This window comes from Schistocerca gregaria, chromosome 6 (genome assembly GCF_023897955.1).
Source record: "Schistocerca gregaria isolate iqSchGreg1 chromosome 6, iqSchGreg1.2, whole genome shotgun sequence".
In the NCBI taxonomy this organism is placed as follows: domain Eukaryota; kingdom Metazoa; phylum Arthropoda; class Insecta; order Orthoptera; family Acrididae; genus Schistocerca; species Schistocerca gregaria.
The window spans coordinates 374091424-374108319 of NC_064925.1; the positions used below are offsets into that span (position 1 = coordinate 374091424).

At 41.8% G+C, this 16896-nt stretch overlaps 1 protein-coding gene and 1 non-coding gene across 2 annotated transcripts in view; both read right to left on the bottom strand.

Annotated features, from left to right (window-relative positions):
- Positions 1-16896, bottom strand: part of LOC126278888 (potassium channel subfamily K member 13-like) — a 413218-nt gene that overhangs the window by 223919 nt on the left and 172403 nt on the right. The gene's annotated exons all lie outside the window — the stretch shown is intronic.
- On the bottom strand, positions 1090-1173 carry Trnas-gga (transfer RNA serine (anticodon GGA)). The gene is given in 2 exon segments: positions 1090-1124; positions 1134-1173. It is a non-coding gene; the product is annotated as a tRNA-Ser (tRNA).

Below are 16896 nucleotides of genomic sequence, written 5' to 3' on the forward strand. Positions count from 1 at the left end.
ACCGAGGTGATGCTAAACTTTTTTTTTGATGTGTGTAGAAGAAGTTTTTTCTTAAGAACTCTACTTAGAATGAGTATTTTCAGAACGCATTGACGTACTAAAATATGTGTATCTGGTCTTACAGCCAAAAACTTCTGCAGACGCCTAGTACTGGCAACTCTCACGACGTTTGATTTATTTGTTTACATTTATTCGCATCTTTACTATTTTACAAAGATCACAGAAACTCTCCCGTACACCGTCCTCTAGTGGCGCTCCTGCTAGCATTGATATCGTTAGTTACAGTCCCTATTCTACAAGGCAACAGCTATACGAACGGATCCTGTGTGAAGAGGTCCATAAAACGTTTTCCTTCCTAACGTTTCGTCGAGACTTGCTTTGGGCATCATCAGAAGTGCTCCTGGTTCCGCTGACTCACACCGACAGACAGACTGGACGTTAGAGAGCGACATAAATACCGTGAATAAGGGGCGTGGTTGACAAATCCAGGTCAAAGACAAAACTTCACTATCACAATCTCGTCTGACTAAAATAAGTCTCTAGAGCTACTGTTTAAATACCATTAAGTATCGTGGCTTCTTCTTTTCTGTTAAACCGGCTTCTGCGTGTAATAGTCTCGACAGCATATATAAAATTTTAGTTTTGAAGTTGGTCACTTCATCGTTTTCTGACTGTTGAGGATGCTCTGATACAGCTGATTTTTCTACTTCCTCTGGTCGTCAAACACTTTTGTGTTCTTCCATATATGTATTTACACTTCTCTTTGAATAAGAACCTGTGACCGTAGCAGTCGCGCGATTCCGGACTGAGCGACTAGAGCCGCTAGACCACCGCGGCCGGCCATGGTAGCATTCTTGAAGACGATACACTCACCGGTCTATATTATTGTGACACCGTACTCCTTCCTCATGTAACTGGATAAGTCCATTATTATACGCAATTTAGTTACATTTTTGTTTATTTTGGTAATACTGTCAAAAACGATTCAAATGGCTCTGAGCACTATGGGACCTAACGTCTGAGGTCATCAGTCCCCTAGAACTTAGAACTACTTAAACCTAACTAACCTAAGGACATCATACACATCCATGCCCGAGGCAGGATTCGAACCTGCGACCGCAGCGGTCCCGCGGCTCCAGACTGTAGCGCCTAGAACCGCTCGGCCACTCAGGCCGGTGGTAATACAGTCGTTTTACGTTGATGGCGCATGCTTTGTTTATTTGTTGTTATATCTTTCCAATTTTCATGTTGTTAGGTTAGTTTCTTCATCGCTGCCGTGCTGTTAATCATGGCTGCTCCGCTGTCTATTTACACCAAAGAAGAGCAACGTTCAGTGTTCCGTTTTTTGTGGTCGTAATGCGTCTCAGGGACGGAAATTCATCGAGGACTTTAGGTACAGTAGGGATCAGTGTTTTGCCACAACGGAGTGTCTACGAATGGACTGAAAAAAATTCCGAAATGGTTGCACAAGTGTTACGCTCGATGAAGGAGCCGGACGACCGTTTGCCGCCGCAAATGAAGAAACCATTGAGCGCTCGCGTGAAATGATTGTCTTAGACAGACGACCAACTATTGACCAAGTGGCACATCGTTTGCAAATTGCTCACGGTTGTGCCTACGAAATCATCCACAACAGGATTGGGTTTCATAAAGTTTGTGCATGATGGGTCCCAAAACAACTCACACAGTTGCATAAACAAACGCGCTTCGACATCTGCAAAAACATTTGGATCGCTGTGGTAACGAAGGGGATAACCTCTTAGACAGGATCATTTCTGGTGACGAAACATGGAACCATCATTACGAGCCGGAGAGTAAACGGCAGGGTATGGAATGGAAACGTCCAAATTCGCCGTGCAAGAAAAAGTTCAAGACCGAATCGTCCGCAGGAAAACTGATGATTACGGTTCTTTGGGACGCACAAGGTCCAGTACTGGAACATTATGGGGAAGGGGGCACAACAATAAACAGTGCACGCTACAGTGAGATGCTTACTGACGGAGTAAAGCAAACGTAGAGGATTGCTATCAGAAGGTGTTGAGTTGTCGCACGACAATGCCCGTCCGCATACTGCTGCCCACACTGCTGAAACGCTCCAGAATACAAGTACTGGATCATCCTCCATATAGTCGCGATCCTGCCTCTTCTGACTATCGCTTGTTTGGTCCTCTCAGACAGGCATTAAGGGGCCGCCATTTGCCTCGGACGATTCAGTCAAAGAAGCGGTGCATCCCTCGCAGCTCAACCGAGAACCTTCATTTATGAGGGCTTCAGGAAGCTTGTACAACTATGTACAAAGTGCGTTGAAAGGCAAGGAGACTACCACGAAAAATGATGTTATTGTATGTTTCCTATTTGATTACAATAAAATTTTATAACTACTTGGCAGATAATAATTGAGTTACCCTCGTACTTGTTATCAGGAGTACATTCGGCCACAACTTTATGTTTATGGATGACCATGCGTAACAACATCGGACTGTTAATGTAGAGGAGCTCTTGTAACAAGAGCATATTCGGCGAATTGACTTGTTTATCCGTTTCCCCGACTCAGATGCCACCGGACACCACTAAATCCCTTTGGGAGACGTGTCCACATGCACCATCAATCACCCAGCTGCAGTGATGGGGGACTGGAACGCCCTACCGTCAGAACTCCTTAGCAACGTTGTGGCCAACATGGTAGGACATCGCCGTTCGTGGTAATCACACACCCTCTTAAGAACCATGACGCGCATTTTTTAATGTCCAGGAGACCATCATACCCGGCGATGACTTCAGTACAACTACGTCTTTGAAGGAGATCATTTCTGTTCATGTGATTGCGTATTTCCTTTAGTTCTCTTCTGTACTATACTGCTGCAGTTCATTCTGTGTGTGGTTCAAGTTTGGTCGAGCTACGTTACTTGGCAGCGACACATCATGCAAAAGTTATTTTCGTACTTACGTTTTCCTTTACTGGTCTAACAACGAGCATACAGCCCACAAGAATCACTAGCAACTAAGACAACTGGTTGTGAAAACCTTCTTTACATGCTATAGACAGATAATTTTTATTAAAATATTTTTTACGGTTTATGATAATACGTTTTGGCTTCAAATTATTTTGAAACACATTATTTCTGCGTAAAGTAGTTTTAGAGCATCAGTCTCTTCAAGTTGCAACTTGTTTTTGGTTACGTCATCGTGATTACCATTGGCGATGATATTTTGTGTGGCGTTGTGCGGCAGTCCCCTTGTCTGAACGTAGCTATGTAAAGGGCCGAACACACAAATGGCGCAATGTGCGTGCAGTGTATCACTGATAATGGTGGGACACAGGATGGCTTCTCCAGAATGAAGGACAGAAGAGCCTCCGTGTATTCTCTCCCCTGTGACTCGTACGGCAGGAATGGTCCGAAGATTCATCGTTACGTAACGACAGCCATTCCTCGCTGTCTGCACGGCCACAGAAACCTCTTTATTTGTTTTCATCGCCGTCGGGAAGAGACGTATAAAAAACGTTGAATGTTTCAGGAAATGAATTAGGCCATAACTCTCCCAAACGGCCATACTGCAGATTTATTCCACAGTCACGCCCACACAAACAGACAATCACACACACACAAAGACACATACACACACACGGAGTCCATAGACGTGAGTTCCATTTTTTCTGCCCTGTTTTCGGTTAGATAAATGTTCCACTGCAATCTGAAGGAGTTCTTCATCCTTTATATTTCAAAACATCCCTTTTCAGGCCAATTTAGTATACAATGTTGTCACGCCTATGCTTACATTTAATGTTATCAAGGCTTTGCAAATGTGTAGAATAAACCAGGCTATTTACTTTAAGGTCAATAAAGACAGAAGGAAATTGTACTGCCGACCTGGGTGGCCGTGCGGTTCTAGGCGCTTCAGTCTGGAACCGAGCGACCGCTACGGTCGCAGGTTCGAATCCTGCTTCTTCGGGCATTGATGTGTGTGATGTCCTTAGGTTACTTACGTTTAAGTAGTTCTACGTTCTAGGGGGCTGATGACCTCAGACGTTAAGTCCCATAGTGCTCAGAGCCATTTTATCCATCTTGAAATTCTATTTTTGTTTAAAAATACTAAAGAAGATGAAAATAAATTAACATATCTTGTATGTACGTCACTGCTAAATGCTGACGGTTTATTTTGCAATCTGCAGTCAATTTAGCGCTCTGATGTTCAAAATGAGCTGCATTTTCTCCTAAAAATGTTGACCGCAGTACACCGTATGACATACATCTCATTTGAACACTTGTGTCCTTAATACTTCAGTAGGCAATGCTATAAAATTTTGAGAAAATATTATTTTGATGTTTCTTTTGAGTAAATGGGGCTCCCAGTATCTAGAGACAGATTTAATTAAATTACTTGTTTTTTATTTAGTAGGATACAGAACTTTCCCCTCAACTAATTATGTTTTTCCAGAGACGAAAATATTAATTTATTCTTACGTAAATCAAAGCCAACGAGCCTGTATTACCAACCTGAGAAAGATTGGGTGAATTTTTCCTACGATAGTGAAAAAAAGAAAAAAAAAATTTGGCCAGGTGGTAGCAGGACTCGAGCACTGAGGGACTCTTGCTAAACTAATTATGTATATAGACAGTCCATCCATCCTAGTAATCTAGAATCTAATGATTTTCGCCTGTTATAGACATTGGTACTAGCAAGATAACGGTTCCGGGAATTCCAAGAATTCGGAGGAACTTTTAAATTTTGTTTGAAGAGAATAAATAATGTCAAAAGAAATATCTTTTCGTGTGATGTAGCTGCAAACTAACAGTTTTCAGATTTTTTTCCGCTACTCGAACGGAGAAACCTATCTTTTTGCCAAATATAACGACAGTAGTCCAACGGGAAGTACTTTGTAAGGTTTGACGACTCAGTTTGCGAGAGTCATAAGTTGTGCCATACATGGCCGTGTATTTTGATTAAATTGTCTTAGAAGCCTCAATTTTTTACAGTGGAAAGGCACCTTATACCTTAGCAAGTTACATAAATTTCGACGTGATACGTCTACCCGTTCCTGAGACAAAGGATTTTTAACAGTCGGGCAACCAGGCAGACGGACGGATTTGGAAATGGTCCTAATACGGGTCTGTGACTGAGGCACGCAAACCTAAGAACAAAAACAAGGAAAACAGAAAAATTAACAAGATGCCCATGCCGTCGGAAAGGTCGTGGCTGTCTCCAACCTAGCGCAAATGTGCCATGTGCTGACAAAATATCGCGCTACGAAGATAGGTCTTACCAACCATCATGTAGCCGGTGAGTGACGTTTGTGACTGATACGAAGACAAAACATCCACTTCAGATACACGGTGTGAGTGATTCCGTGATTAGCGCTGAAGATACTCTTACCAAAGACTGACGTAATATCTCAATCAGGCAACTGCAACGTCGTTAGCGCCAGTGGCCGTGTTTATCGAATATCTACAGCAGACGAAAGAGCTCCAGTAAAGTGCGCACTATTTTAAGATTCGGGCAGACGAAGAGTCTGTCACGAGCATCCGAGCGAAATATTGGACTGCAGGCTCGTGTACAGGGTGGAAGTTAGAATTTGCAGAAGGAACAGGCTACATACAATTGTGAAGAAGTAATAAAGCCAAAGGAGTTTTTAAGTATATTAAGTACGTATCACTACCGAATTATGCGTTCGCAGATACACACTAGCTATTATAGTAAATGGCACATGGCTTCTTTCAAAGGCAATCGTCTTTGAAATTCGTTTACCATGAGAAGTCATAAACTATATCGGGTGAAGTAACGAAATAAATGAGTTTCACAATGCGAAAATTTATTTAATTATCTGAGGATGAGACTAACGGGAATGTCAGATTGTAGAGCTTAGTCCCAACTTTCAGGGCCCTTAATCGTTCTCTAAAATGTCGATACTAGTAATGGATAACCGGAAGCAGAACTAAGGACGGTAATAGGCTCACCGGCTATATGATAGTCACCTGTGTTATTGATGTACCAAACTCCTTCACTCGTCGTCCTTGGAAACAAATGTTTAAGAGCAACATTATAAACTGAAAAATTATGTTAATGAATTTCGAGAGAAAAGCAAAATATTTCGTCTTTGTGAAACTGTGGCAATTACACTGAAGCAAGAGACTTCAGGGGGGCAAGTGATATACAGGTCACAGCAGTGCGACACCACTTGGTGTGTCTGGAACAACCAGTGTCACTGATGTCATTCAACGCGAGACAATACGAAGACACAAGGGATGATTTGGCAGAAAACAGTCCAAAGACTGGTTCTTATGGAAACTTGGTTAACATACGGTCCCAGTGGACAGTGAAACTTGTAGCAATTCATCCGGTAACACAAGAAGATTGAAGGATCCGCAGAACGGCTAATTCCTTATGCTTTCCTCGAATGACGCATTATATGATACGTAACACAACACCGGCTTCCTACACAATTTTCTTTCCGATTTTGACACATATGGGACCACAAGTACACAGCTGGACAAACGAGTGAAGCACCCAGAAGCAAACGCTAAAACGAAATGAAAATTTAGACGATTGTGTTGTTATTTCAGTGGTTACAAAATCAAGCCACATTTCGGAAGAACTTGGCAGTAAAAGACCAGTTATCAACATGACGTTGAACTACCAATGGCCTGGACGCATGCACTAATTCGTTTTGAAAGGATGCCGTAACGCCGGTGTTGTCTCTTCTGAGGAGAGCAGACTCAGCTGTTGCAACCGATCCATGATATCGCGGATCCTGGCAATGGAACGAAGTTGACGGCATAGGTGGCCCTCGACACGTTCCATCGGGGACAGGTTTGGAAATATTGATGCCCCCCAGAGTATGTCATCATCAGACAGACTGTTCACTCAGACACGTACCACATACGGACGAGCACAGTCTTGCTGCAAAATGTCACCATTGGACTGTCGCAAAAGTTGCAGCACACAAGGAGGGATGTATGTGATGTTACGTTGTGCCGTCAGAGTTACCCCAATGGCTACCATCCGCGACCTGAAGTCGTACGTGATCTCTCCCTAAACCACGACGCCAGGAATAAGACAGTTATGCTTCTCCAAAATATTGGAAGAGTGGGACCCATCCACAGGTCAGCGTAGAACTGCGCTTCATCGCTGAACAGAGCTCCACGCCATTCATTAGCAGTCCATGCTTCCTAGTCACAACAGCATTCCAGACAGAGCCGTTTGTGTTGTAATGTTAACGGGAGCTTAGTGTTGGGGCGGTAATTCCTTAGTCCGGCTGCTTATGGTTTCCCACCAATGGTGGGGGAAAATAAACAATGTTGCAGGAAGTCCATTACACGTACTCGGATGACAGGCGCACGTTTGAATGGGTTACGATGTGTTTCGTTCACAATACGTTCATCCTCCCTTGTGGTGGTTGGGCATGGTCGACCAGAACACTGACGTCGAGTATGGCTGCCATCATGTTCCCATGCATTCCAGCATATGGCCACTTCACATTAATGCCTCAGCTCTCTGGATATTGCACGATTCGACCACTGGACCAAATGGATACCCTCAATGAGGCCACTTTCAAACTCTCTCAGGTACTGATAACTCTGTCTCCTACGAGTACGTGGTATCTCCTTGTCAAACGTGTGTGAATTCCTAAGGGACAAAACTGCTGATGTCATCGGTCCCTAGATTTACACACTACTTAAACTAACTATGCTAAGAACAACAGACAGACACCCATGGCCGAGGGAGGACTCAAACCTCTGGCCGATCTCCTTGTCCTTCACACTTATCACTCAACATACAACGTTGCTCACATCCCTTTATACCCTGACAGGCCCAATAACAACGCTCAATACGAACAACATTAATACATTCTGGGGTTGTTCTGTCTATTACCCTATCATTTACATACCCGCCGATGTGTTGTACGTGTACGAAGTGCTTCACCTTTCAGTCAAGCACTGTCACTATTGCATATAACGAAATCTTAAAGGGAACAAAGTTCACCGACTTCACTCCAAAGTTAAAAATATCTCTATCAGTAACTGCAGGCCTATAACACAATAAAACACAACCTTAAGTGAGTAGACATATCACGAATGCATGCATAAAATAACATCCGACCAACGTTCAGTTACAAAATGCGTACCGATACATTTCCGTGTGAATGCGGACACTCGTAGATATTTCTTGCGACAATCTCCTGTAATAATCATGTTGTATTTAACAATTAAAAGATACTGTCAATGCTGTCATATTATTTACATCAAATTGTGTTACTTGTGGCTAATGAGCGCGTATGCATGAAGTAAGAATTTGGAACACGTCAGTACTGTGTTCCAAGAACATAAAATAACTCGAAGGGGACGATCTATTGACACAAAGGCAGCACGTATTCAGAAAATGTCATTCTCGTGATACACAAATGGCCCTTTCTTTACACGAAGTAAGGAGTATTAGCGACGGGGCTCTAAATATATTCCACATTATTAGATTTGAAGAAGGCTTTTGATACCGTTCGTCACAATTGGCTTCAAATTAAATGAGGTGTCCATGGAGTATCGTCTCACATGTGCGACAGGATTCGTGATTTCCTGCCAGAAAGGTCACACTTCGTAGTGACTGACGGGAAGTAAAACAGAAGTGATGTCCGGGATTCACCAAGGAAGTGTTGTTACAGGTCCTCTGATGTTCTTAATAATTATAAAGAAAGGGATAATCTGAGCACGACCTTTCGGTTCCTTGCAGGTGATGCTGACGTTCACCATTTGGTAAACTTATCAGAAGAAACTAATCACAAAATGATTTATACAAGATACGTGCACGCTGCGACAACTGTCAACTGGCCCTAAAGACTACAAGCGTGAAGTCCTCCATATGAGCCCTAAAACGAATCCGTTAAATTTCGGTGCCCAACAAATCACACAAATTTAAAGGTTTTCCATTCAACTAAACACCTAGGAATTACAGTTACGAACAACTTAAGTTTGTAAAGGAACTGAAAATATTGTGATTTAATCGCAGAGTTGCTGAAAAATTGTTCCAGTGACACACCAGAGAAATATCTGGTAAACTTTTTATCTTTGAGAGACATAGGAACAATTTCGCCCTTCGTTTTTATTTTCTTGTATGAACGACTACCTTTTGTTCTGATGGGCTGGTGGGATGTCGTACTGTCTAATTACTAGTGTGTGTGTGTGTGGTAAATGAATGAGTTAAAAGACGCAAGATGTGTTTTATATTATTTTCATCGCACAACAAGCCTTATTCCCATGCCTATGGAGTATTTATGTTAAGCAGAGAAGGCGAGTTTGAGATGGAACCGAAGATCTTCAAAACGGCGCTGCTCAACAATAGAGGTACGTGATTGTGTTCTCTACTTTCCTTTCGTGGCCGCTAAAATTACTTCCGATTCGTTTTGCCGAGACATTCAGAACCTGCAATCTTCTTTTTCTTATAAAAATACTAGTCCGATGCAAAAGAAATACTCTTAGATTTAAATAATTGGCATTCTTTTACCCAGGCCACGGGGAATGATAGAACGTACGTGCCTCTAGTCTGAATGTACGTTCGCAATCTCCGAGTGTGTTACGACGAAATTATTTCATAATGAAAATTTCTCATCAGACCGCAACCACTCGCACGGGAATGTACGTACCCTCTGAATGTATCTAGTCAGTCACGAGCGTTGTTCAAAAGCTTTACTTTTAATATTCAGTGGATTACACTTCCGAAATTAATTTTTGTTTATGCTGCAAATCGTACTTCACGCGAAGTATTTATTACGTAAGTTTCAGGCTCAGTTTAATAAAAAAAAAAAGATTCCGAATAATAGAAATAAAGAATAACAATCAAACAAATCAAACCTAAATAAACAGAAAGAGGGAACGTTACAAGTTGTAGAGATTACATAGAAAATGTTATGTAGAAAATGAACCACAGAGAGCAATTCATTAGCACAATAGTTAGAAAGTTACAACAGGTCTATAGATCTGCTGAAGAGATTACCTACACTACGCTCGTCCGTCCTCTGCTACAATATTGCTGTGCAGTATGGAATACTTAAGAGTATACATGGAGCATTGACGAAGGATATCGAGGCAGCACAAAGAAGGGCAGCTCGTTTTGGTCAAGGAAGAGACTACCACGGATATGATACACGAGTTGGGGTATCAATCATTAAAACAAAGGTATTTTTCGTTGCGGCGAGAAATTGTGACAGATTTACATCCACCAACTTTCTGCTCCGAATTCTTTATTCACTCCTCCCTACTTGCTAAGAAATCACCATGAACATGAGGTCTGGGCTCGCACTGAAAGACTTAGTGTACATTTTTCTCAACTACCGTTCGATAGTGGTTTTATGAAACAATAGCCAGACACTTAAGTATGATTTGCACAACAGTCCTGAAGATGTAGACGTAGAAGCGACACCGCACGTCGGTTGTGGTGGTAGTAGAAAAACAAAAAGGCTGCAGTCATTCTTGAAATACGTGTAAGATACATCTTTCTGTTGTTTCCTTGTGGCTATAGCCAGTATTCCTGTATCGGGACGGAGTAGTAGAATATAGGTTTATGGAGAAGAACAGATTCGTTGGGTGATATTGTTATAGTGCTAGAGAAATCGACATGTTCTTCCTGGGTTTCCACACTACTGAACTTAAGTCTTTAAACTTGCTGGAGGATTAAAACTGAATGACTGACTGAGCCTCGAAATCCGGACCTTTGCTTTTCGCGGGCAAGTGCTCTACCAACGGGGCTGCCCACGCACAACTTAAGGGCTGTTTTCATAGCTCGATTTCCGTCAGTACCTTGCCTTCTGCTTTCTCCCTAGCATAGTTGGTAGAGCACTTGTTCAAGGAAGGCAAAGGACCAGAATTCGAGTATCGTTACGGCACTCAGTTTTAATCCACCAGTAAGTTTCATATCTGCACACATTCCGCTGCAGAGTGAAATTTTCGGTCTCGAATTTACATATTGTTTCGGTTCTAGGATCCGTGCCTTAAATCTGAGTCATTCCTGTTTCTGTTATAAGGATGATCAGAGTTAAGGCACTGATGGTAGGAGTACAGTAGCAGAGCTCAATCGCGCAGTTACCGAAAAAAAAAATGCCGCAAAGCTATACGTAAACAGTTCTAGAATAAGCTACTCATTAGAAACTTTGCTTCATATCTTGACTCATGCTTTTGTATCACATACAATATAAATATCGCTCGGAATAAAAGCAATGACTATACCAATGTTTCAGTTAAGTAGATTTAAAAGTATTCAGCACATAGCTCCGAAAGCGTAGGACTTTGACAGGTTTTGAAATTACTGTTAGGTAACGTAATATAATAAACCAACTAACTGACACTTAGCGACTTGTAACATGGGACGTCTCGTACCACAAATACATTTGACTTCTCAACGTTGCGGAAATGTTTGCTGGAAATTTCAGATAGTCCGTTTCAGTAATTACTGCAGAATGTTGTAGGTTAATAGGCGTAATGTGTCAAGAACATGTCAGACTATGTAGCTAGATTCTTTTTTTACGAAATGTATATTACGAGTTCCGTCTGTAAAATATTAAGAAGCAGGTACGAAATTTTGTCTCAGCGAAAGGCCTTAAACGGATATGAAGAACAAAAACTTTTGCACCACTCTTAGAGGCAGAAAGAAATGAGTTTAAACTTAATACGATCAACATTGAAGTATGTCCAGCCGTAATTTGCAGAAAAGTTTGAAAGTCGGGTAAGGAGTTCAGCAGACGAAAATGCCGGCCAGGTACAAACCTATCGTCAGAGCTGCGTCGTACCAAATAGGTTAAAGTGCTTCACCAAATTTCAGTGAACGCGGATGTGACCCTAGGCATTTTTCTCTTATCCAGGATGACCTGTACCCATCGATGAATGAAATATTATTTCGATAAAGGGCTCATGTATACCTGACTTGCTTCGCCATGGCCCCTTCACCAGCTGGACACCTAGACTTCTCAAAAGCGAGAGACAGAGTGGGACATAGCTACGTTTTTCAGGGTATAAGAACAATAATATATTTTAGAGGCATTCATCAAGGTTTTCAGCAATTCCATACATAAATCGTGGAAGAGAATTAATACAAAGAGTGCCCCACACGTAACATGACTGTACGGTGTGTTTTATCCCCTTTGGGCGTATCTGTATTCTGTAGCAACGGAGCCCTCGTTTAGGAAATTCTTTGCGGAATTCGAAAGCATGCATGTATTCGGAGTAGGTTTAGTGATAAAAAGCGGAGGAAACAGTAGACGGCTACCAGACACTCAGTGTGGAATAATGAAACACTCACAAGTCTGAAATATTTCATTTGAGCGATACTACAAACAGCTCAAGCACAATAAATTTGTGATGCGTATAATGCCAAGGACACAGGACTAAGGAATACTAATTGGAACGCCTCACTGCGTCTCATTAAGACTTTCTACCTACGCAACATGTTCAAAATCTAGACTTCACATAAGGATTGCATTACGTTAACACGTAGGTGATAGCAAAAATTAGCCACGTAAAAGCGATTTTTCCCGCACCATAACCTATCGACTAGTAGATTTCAGTGGCACTCTCATGATACATATTGCTACTACTGTTTTTGTGATCTGTTGTAACTATCCACGCTAGGTTATCCCGTGCAAGTCTCTTCATGTCTGCGTAACCATTGTCTCCATCCACTCGAACCTACCTATTGTAGTCGATTCATGGTTTTCCTGTAAATCCTTCTCCTCCCCTCCCACATACAGCCGTCCATATCCAATTATCTATTCCCTGATGCTTCAGGACTGATGTCTTCTTTCACTCAAATTCTCCCCGATCATTTTCAGACCAAGCTCGTGTGTTATAGGATCTATATATCCCATCTTCCGCATTGTTGTGTATCACTGTATTTCTATTCAGTTTTGTCTGTGCTAGTTATTTTCCGTGAGTCCTTATTCTCATACCATTGTACGGTGTTCTAGAAGTGTATCCTACTAGGATCTATATATCCCATCTTCCGCATTGTTGTGTATCACTGTATTTCTATTCAGTTTTGTCTGTGCTAGTTATTTTCCGTGAGTCCTTATTCTCATACCATTGTACGGTGTTCTAGAAGTGTATCCTACATTGAAAATGAAGATGACAATAATTCACAAAGAATACGACTGTTTGACGACCGAGTTGGCCGAGCGGTTCTAGGCGCAACAGTCTGAAACTGCGGGACCGCTACGGTCGCAGGTTCGAATCCTGCCTCGGGCATAGATGTGCGTGATGTCCTTAGGTTAGTTAGGCTGAAGTAGTTCTAAGTGCTAGGGGACTGATGAGTTTTCGAAGTTAAGTCCCATAGTGCTAAGAGCCATTTGAATTTGAATACGACTGTTTTGTCTGAGACAATTCGTACATTAAGATGATGAATCAGTCTCTGACACGTGCTGCCGCCTCACAAATTTAACAGTTTTTAGTGGCATTTTGTATCCATAAGCACGTTCCATTCATAGTGAGTAACACATTATCAGTTGACAGGTTGTAACTGTCAGACCCAATGTGGCTCTGAGTGTCACGGGTGTGCGGAAAGATGGAAAATTCCAGTTCTATACGTTGGCAGTGACGGGATAACGAGGGGCACTGACAAATGAATTACATCCCACCTCAGCAAAATTAGTTGCCAACGACATTGCCGCAGTGATAACACTGGTTCCCGTCAGATCACCGAAGTTAAGCGCTGCAAACGCAGGATATTGTTTATAGAGAATACAATTGGTAAAACCATAGGCTACCAAAGTATAGGGTATTCCGAATGAAAGCCCTTTTTAAACTAAATTATCATAACATTAACCCAGAGTGAACTTTTTTAATTAAAAAGTTACAGATACTCAAAGACAGATAATTAGCACAATCACTGAAAAATTTGTGGCGTTTATATGCAGACTCATACACTGATAAACGATGCAACTGGCTGTTGCCTAGAGGCACTGACAAATGAATTACATCACACCGCTGCAAACGTACTTGCCAACGACCTTGCCACAGTGGCAACACCGGTTCCCGTCAGATCACCGAAGTTAACGCTATCGAATTTGCCTAGCACTTTGATGGGTCACCGCCTGAATTTGCCGAATGCTGTTTGCAAGCGGGGTGCACTCAGCCCTTGTGAGCTCAACTGAGGAGCTGCTTGATTGAGAAGTAACGGCACCGGTTACGACAAGGAGCGGGAGAGCGGTTTACTGACCACAAACCCTTCCGTATCAGCATCAGGTGATGCCTACAGCCTGAGGATGACGCGGCGGCCGGTCGGTACGGCTAGGCCTTCAAGGCCTGTTCGGACGGTGTTTATCTTATTGAAAAATTAGTTACGTAGCAGCTAGAACATGAAAAGTACAAATTAGAACTAATTGACTTCGAATCGGAAGCAGCAATACATAGGGAAAAAAAATTACAGAATACCTGTGACAAATTATACTATCTGGCGAAGTGTCAAGACACTTAGTCGTGTGTCCGCCCTTTCTCTTAAGGTGGCTTCATCTCAGCTTCGGACACTTTTAAAGAGGTGACTGAATGTCAGGGGAGGAATGGCAGATTATTCTTACTTCAGAGGCGGAACCACAAAGTGTAGTGACGTCCTACGGCGGGATCTAGGCGAAATTGACTTTTAAACTTATCCCAAAGGTGTCCCAATGAGTTCAGGTCGGGATTCTGGGCAGGCCAGTCCATTTCAGGATTGTCATTTTCCACAAACAATTGTCTCAAAGATGCCTTCATGACAGAGTAAATTGTCTTGGTAATAAAATAATCGTGTCTCTATTGTTTCATTACTGTACGCAGACACAATTCTATAAAATGTGTTCATATCCTTATGCATTTAGCGTTTAAGTGGAATAAAGTGGTTACAATCCAACCGCGAAAAATAGATTAACACCACTTCCTCCCTATTTCACTGCTGGCACTACACACGATGGCATGCAACGTCCTCCAGGAATTCGCCAAGCCCAATTCCTTGTATTGGATTGTCACAGGATACAGCGTGATTCATCATTAGAAATCTATGGTTTCCACACCTACTATTCACTGGCGTTGCTCTTTGGACAACCTCAACTGCCGCTTAGCGTTGACTAGAGAAACACGTGGTGCGAGCTAACATCCCAAACATGTTCGGGCTCTCATGCGGTTCCTCTTCGTCGAAATGTCTTGGCTCAACTTGTCTACGGGTTGAACCGCACGTTTTGCATTACACGCCCTAATTTATACACTTGTGACCCTTTGGTTAAATTGTCTGGCTGATGGCAAGTTTGCGAAATACGAAGTTAACATAACATACAATAACAGTAATAAGAATATCGGTAACTAAATTAACGACCCGTAAATGATATAGGCCACACAGTTGTGATTTGGTTACAATAATGTTTATTCAGAAAGCAAACTAATAGCGAAAGTGGTCGTATTTAGAGTTAGTGTTACACTGTGGCACATTTCTATAATTCACGATCTCATCGCGAAATACAATTCATCTACGCGAAAAGCTAGAGTTCACACCAGGGGCGCGGCTGCTCGCCGCTCAGACACTAAGTCCCGCGATACCACACAACGCGAAATTTTCTGAGTCGTTTCACTTCCTAGCTGCCTAAAGACCAGCTGTTCGCTTTCGCGTCTCAATCCGAACTGTCCCTTTGGTGTCTACAGCCGAACTGTACTCTTTGGTGTCTAGACCAGAACTGCCCTCTGCCCCTCTCCGACAGCGTTTCCTGTGCGCCGAACATCTTCGCTCAACTGACTAGCGCAGTTCCCTTTCTTGAAGCCGTCCTTCTGATTGGCTATGTTATTTTACATTTTAACATATTTAAATAATCAAAGCTTGACCACTGTTACGTTCTAAATAAAGTAACAATAATATCCATTGTTAAATTCTTTCACTAAAAACCAATACAATTTCCTTCTTAACTTTGAATGTCACGGCCAGTAGCCTTGCACCAATGTGCTTTCTGATAAATAAATAAACAACAACAGTAATTATTATGAACTAAGCTTTACAACAAATATTCTTTTACCTAATGATTCAATAAAGTGTCATGCTGTCAGAGTTGAATGTGTTTTGTGTAGAGGAAATGATGATCTGATGCTTAACTGAAAATACTGATAATTTACATTTACTATATCTTTTAAACAAATGGCGTTACAGAGTTGATATTTACAACGTTTGTCATTTTAATGATGCACTTTTATCTGAAACGCCGATCGTTAAGATCGACCAAAGCGTTCAGATTTTAGCATTCAGGTCTTTGTTACAAAACTTGTGAATTTCGCTTTAACAGTAAATCCTAAACTATTATAGATATGACCAGTATTCAAGTTTTATTAGGATCACCATGAAAATTTATGAAGGATGGTAGGTAAAAATTACTGTGGCTTAATTCCCTGCATTACTACAGAATTAAATAGTTTCCATAAATGTTTCCCTTTACAGCCGATCTTAGGTCCACCATATGTAACACGGCTACAGGGTGTCCACAAAAGGGCTTCCTGATTTCAAAATTAAATATCTCGGAAACAAAGATCGATAGAGGAATGCAGTAAACGGTATGTTTATTGTGAAAGCTGTAAGATATTTATACAGCAGTTGGAAATAAAAGTTACAAAAGCTGCTAGCAGATGGCGCTGTACGCTGTATAGCTCATATCAGCATACATAAGTGTAACAATCATATGAAAACAACCTTTCTAAACAATCACATCACAATGATTTCAAAATGTTCACCATTGGCACTACAGAGGTGGCGCAAACAAACAATGAAATTCGCCATCACATTTCGTAGTGTTTCAACCGAAATGGATTCACATGCCACAGAGATCGTCGATTCAAGCTCGTCCAGCGCGGCGGGATGCTTCGGGTAGACCATGTCTTTCACTGTGCCCCACAAAACAAAAAGTCACAGGGAGTTAAA